We start from the raw sequence: 6,000 nt of genomic DNA on the forward strand, positions 1-6,000 counted from the left end.
GGCCACCTCTCCTGCTGCCTGATTTCTTCTCAATGGATGCAAATCTATTTCATTATCATTCCATTTGGATTTTATGTAATCTCTTCTGAGGTGCATTCTATGTCATGTCCACTAGGTGGCAACATAACACACTATTCATTTTTGCAGGTCTCCCCTCAAAATGGATCAGGCTTTTCTTTCTTTCTTTGTCTTTTTATTTCTTTAAGTAATTTTGATTAGTGATTTAATAATAATTAAGAAAGCTGTAAGATAATAGGGGTACAACTCCACACAGTTCCCAATACTAGAGTTTCATGTCCCATACCCTTCATTGGAAGCTTTCCTGTTCTTTTTATCCCTCTCTGGGAGTATGGACCAAAATTCTTTATGGGGTGCAAAAGGTGGTAGGTCTGGCTTCTAGAACTGATTCTCCACTGGACATGGATGTTGGCAGGTTGTTCCATAACCCCAGCCTGTTTCTATCTTTCCCTAGTGGGGTAGGGCTCTGGGGAGGCGAGGTTCTAAAATACATTGATGAGGTCGTCTGCCCAGAGAAGTCAGGTAGCACTTGCAGCTTGGTGGCTGGAAGGCAATAAGGTATAAAGAAGGACAAACTGTTCAGTAAACATGAACCAAAGGGTTGGAATATAGCAGACAAAAGTAGGGGTCTTTATGTGGGAAGAAGCTAGGAAGTCTATTTTAGGTATATTCCAAGGGGCCCCCAACCTTAGTAATTTTTGCCAGAGTCTGATAGCTAACATGCAGGTGGACAAAAAGCATTGTCTGGGAAGATGGTATCAGAGTTGGGAATAGGAGTAGAAAGTTGGATTAGGGCAGAGTAGCTCCCAAATAAGAGCCAAGTATATAAATAATCAACTATTAACCCCTCAATCAGACAGACCTATGGCCCATATATCTTCATATTTAGCACAGGAGCCTGTGTAACCTCTGAGTCCCTGTCAGTCTGAGCTCACAGTCCATGGTCACAGCTGGGAACATTCTAGGCTGCACTCATTTAAGGACCAGTCTTCCTCAAGTGGCAGAGTGGGCTGACCCAGCCTCCCTTCAGAGAGTGGGACAGTCCTTACCATTGCTAGTGAGGGCAAGGTCCTGGAGAGTCAAAGCAGTTGAGTTTATGCCAGTCCTTGTGCTTCGCACCACGTGTGCTTAACCTGCTGCGCTACCGCCTGACCCCAGCAATTGATTTCAAACAACTTTTACAACTATCCTTCATGGCATGATGTTGACAATGATGGAGGAAATAGCTCAACCAGAAGAGTGAAGGCTTGCATGCTTGGTTTTCCTGGTTCTATCCCTACCAGCATAGGTGTTCAAGTCGTGCTCTGGCTTCTTCTTTCTTTCTGTGTCTGTGTAACTCTATCTCTTTCTGTTCTCTCGGGGGTAGGTGAAAGCCTATTAAACAGAAGTAGAGAGTAAGAAACTTATGCAGGGCCTACACAGAAGATGCTTTGGATCAAACTGGGAAGCCAAGTGTCTGTCTTAAGCACTTCTTTAAGAGACCTCACCACCTCTGATTCAAAGTTTCAAACAGGGCAATATGCCCAGGAGGCTGCCTGGGAGCTGCAAGTATTGCAAATTTCTGGCAAGGTCTAGTCTCACACAGGGATCCATTTCCTGAAGGCAAATTAAATTTGATAAAGACAGCATTTGGGGGGGGGGGGGATTGATTGCTCAGTGCTAGAACATAGGCCCTGCATCCATCCCAGAGGCTCCTTGCATGGACCACAGCAAAGCCAGAGGCCTGAGGTGGACTATTCTCTTGTGTCTCTTTTCTCTGTTAACACAGATAAATATAAAACAAATAATCGAAGAGGGCCAGGTGGTGGTGCACCTGGTTGAGTCACAATACAACATGCAAGGACTGGGGTTCAAGCCTCCACTCCCCAACTGCAGGAGAAAAAGCTTCAGGAGAGATAAAGCTGGGCTGCAGTCTCTCTCTCTCTCTCTCCGTCTCTCCCTCTGCTCCTCTCCTGACTTCTCTTTGTCTTTATCCAATAAATAAAGTATTTTAAGAAATAATAAAGTATGTAAATAGTCGATTTAAATAGTCTTAGAAAATAACTTGAGAGTGTCAGGTGGTAGCTCAGCAGGTTAAGCACACATGGGGAGAAGCACAAGGATTGGCGTAAGGATCCCGGTTCGAGCCCCGGGCTCCCCACCTGCAGGGGAGTCGCTTCACAGGCAGTGAAGCAGGTCTGCAGATGTCTATCTTTCTCTGCCTTCTCTGTCTTCCCTTCCTCTCTCCATTTCTCTCTGTCCTATCCAATAATGATGACATCAATAGCAACAACAATAAATAAAACAAGGGCAACAAAAAGGAAAATAAATAATTAAAAAATAAAGTTAAACAATTAACTTGAAGCTACACCATACTCTCAGAGGCGGATGAATACATTAGAGATGGTGTATGTAAGAGGAGCTTGAGGGCTTCTTTGCCCCCCTTTCTTGCTACTCTGATGAGAGTGTCTCGGCCTGGGCCTGGAGTCGCTGTCCTGCACACCTTGTCACTGTGTCTGCGCAACCCAGGAGATCAAAGACTTTCTGTTCACCACCTAGCGGAAGGACGCCGATTCCGTCAAAATGGAGAAAAGCTAGTATAATATGAAATTTATAATTGGGTGCAGCAGATAACTTTATACCTCAGTCATTAAAAGACAAAGAGAGAGCTGGGCGGTGGTGCACCTGGTTGAGTGCACATATCACCATGTTGAAGGACCCAGGTTCGAGCCCCTACTCCCCACCAACAAGGGGGATGTCTCATGCGCAAATACAGCAAGTGTCTCTGTCCATCTCTATCACCCCCTCCTCTCTCAATTTCTCTCTGTCCTATCAAATCAAGAAAATAATAAGGAAACAAAATGTCTGCTGGAGAGGATTTGCCGTGAATTCTTGGAGCCCCAGTGATAACCCAGGTGGCAAAAACAAAACAGAATGAAACAGAAAAGGCAGAGAAACTGACACAGTCTTCGCCCCCAGGCTTGATAGTTGAAGAGCTGACATGAATGAGGCACTATTAACATTAAATTTAAAATTGAAAAAACCCAATAAATAAAGTATTTTAAAAGATAATAAAGTACGTAATTGATTTGAAGGATCTTAGAAAATAACTTGTATTAAAATTATTATTTTTTCATTATTGTTCTTTAAATAAAAATGATTTAAATTATTATTATTTTTTAAATAAAAAGAGCTGAGTCATCCCCGTTGCTCAGGAATGAGTCCCACTTGGAACCTCACTCCTGTAGTCTGGTGCGCCATCTTGGGCCTCCTCTTCCTGCTGCTCCTACTCCTTCAAGTTGGATTTACATGTATTTTAATACTATTCAGATACAACATTTGCATTTCTGAAGTCTTCTGTCCTGAGGGGCATTCTAGTCCATGTCCACAAGGAACCCAGAGGACACCACAATTGATATTGTTCACAAGCCTTCACTCCAAGAGAACTAGACCTGTTTCTTGCTCAGATTTTTTGTTTTGTTTTGTTTTGTTTTGTTTTGTTTTGGGTGTAGACCATATGAAAGCAATTGATTTTTAAACAAGTTGTAATGTTTCCCTTCATGGTAAGAACTAGATGGTGACAGGGAAAAATAGTTCAGCTGGCAGAATGCAGGCGTGCATGCCTGAATCCCCTAGTTCCATTCCTGCCACCACAGGTTTTGATGTAATGCTCTGGCTTCTCTGTCTCTTCTTTATCTCTTACTCTCTCCGTATCTCTGTCTATCTGTGTGTGACTCCTAGGGAATGTCAAAAATCTATTAATAAAGCAAGTAAGGAATGGGAACCTACATAGCCAGTGCTCTGGATCTAGATGGAAAATATGTTTCCAGTTAACTCTTCTCCTGGGTCACCTCACAGCCTCTATTTCAGTTTCCAACAGTGCACAGGGGGGTGGCCTGGACTGGGGAAGTGCTAAACGCTGGCTGGCTTGAGCACCCACCCAGACAACCATTTCCTGCAGGTATTCCACCACCCACCCCCCATTTTCTGAACTTTGCCCTCTCTCAAAAAGGTATTTGAAAATTGATTGTGTTTTGAAAAATAGAGAGAGAGACAAAGAGAAGACATGACCAAGGGAATTTCTCCACTCTAGAACATAGGTCCTTCCTTTAGAAATCAGAGTGTGGTCCGCAGCAAAGACATAGGTGTGCGCTAGAATTGATTCTTCCTACTCTCTCCATTGATAAATAGAATATAAATCATCATTTTGAGGAAAGTCTAAATAATATGAAGCAACCAAATGCTTAGAGCCAGATCAATATACTAGATATTGTTGTTGACAGGAGATTAGTTTGGAGTGGGGGGGGGCAGGAAGGTAGATAGCATAATAGTTATGCAAAGAGATTCTCACGCCTGAGGCTCCAAAGTCCCAGGTTCAATCCCCCACACCACCCAAAGCCAGAGCTGATCAGCTCTGGTGAAAAAAAAAAAAAACTTATTAAAAAAAGAAAGAGTAGTTTGATGAAAGAGAGAATGTAACAACTAACATACCAGATTTTAGGTGTGGCATCCAAAGGACTCAGAGGCTGTCCCTCTTACTCGGATGAAAGCACAGAAGAAACCAGCCCTCTGTGAAGGAGGCAGATGGTGCTGCAAAGACCCCAATGTTGGGTTAGGGCAGCCCCGGTTCCAGAGCATTGGGACAGAAAAGCTTGATATTTAAGGACAAAGAAGGCACAGGGGGGAGGGACTGGGCTAAAATGATTTTATTGCTCATTTAATAATTGGAGGAAGATTGCTTTATAACAGCATATAGGTTTCAGGTGTGGTCATTCCAGGAAGCACACTCAATTCATGACTGGTGAAGCAGGTCTGCAGGTGTTTATCTTTCTTCCTCTCTACCTTCCCCTCCTCTCTCAATTTTTTTCTGTCTTGCCAAAAAAAAAAAAAGAAAAGAAAAGAAAGAAAGAAGGGGGGGGGGGAGATAAAATGGCCATGGCCATCGGGAGCTTAAAAGTTATTGCTGAAATAAAATTAGAAGAAAAAAAAAGTATTATGTGGGGCCAGACGGTGGCACAAGGACTCATGCAAGGATCTGGGTTCGAGCCCCCTCTTCCCATCTGCAGGGGGTCCGCTTCATGAGTGAAGCAGTTCTGCAGCTGTATTATCTTTCTTTCCTTCTCTATCTCTCCTCCCTTCTCCATTTCTCTCTGTCCTGTCTAGTAAAAGGAAAAAAATGGCCTCCAGGAGCAGTGGGGTTCATTCACACCAGCACTGAGCCCCAGCGATAACCCTGGGAGACCAAAAGAAAAGCATTACAGCTTTTTAAATGATTCCACTCGCTCATTTAATGTTGGTGCTAGAGCAAGATTATTTTATAAAATATATAGGCTTCAGGGGCCAGGCAGTGGTGCACCTGGTTAAGCACACACATTACAGTGCACAAGGACACAGGTTCAAGCCCCTGTTCCCCACCTGCAGGGGGAAAGCTTCATGAGTGGTGTAGCAGGGCTGTAGGTGTCTCTCCATCTCTCTCCCTCTCTATCTCTCTCCTCTCCTCTCAATTTCTCTCTCTCTCTCTCTCTTTTTTTTTACCTTTATCTATTTTTTTGAATAGAAACAGCCAGAAATTGAGAAGGGGAGAGAGAGAAGGAGAGAGATGGAGAGACCACTCGTGAAGCTTTCCTCCTGCAGGTGGGGACTGGGGGCTCGAACCTGGGTCCTTGTGCACTGTACCATGTGCGTTCAACCAGGGGCACCACCACCCGGCCCCAATTTCTCTCTGTTTCTACCCAATAACAAATAAAAATATTAAAAAACAAAATAAGGGTAGGGGTAGATAGCATAATGGTTATGCAAAGAGATTCTCATGCCTGAAGTTCTGAAGTCTCAGGTTCAATCCCCATGCCACCATAAACCAGAGCTGAGCAGTGCTCTGGGAAATAATAATAATTAATTATAATATAATAATAATAATAATAATAAAATATGTAGTTTTTAGAAAAAAGGCTTTCATACCTGAAGCATGAAAATTCCAGTCCCCAGACCACTATAAACCAGAAC

The sequence above is a fragment of the Erinaceus europaeus genome, chromosome 1 (assembly GCF_950295315.1).
Source record: "Erinaceus europaeus chromosome 1, mEriEur2.1, whole genome shotgun sequence".
In the NCBI taxonomy this organism is placed as follows: Eukaryota; Metazoa; Chordata; class Mammalia; order Eulipotyphla; family Erinaceidae; genus Erinaceus; species Erinaceus europaeus.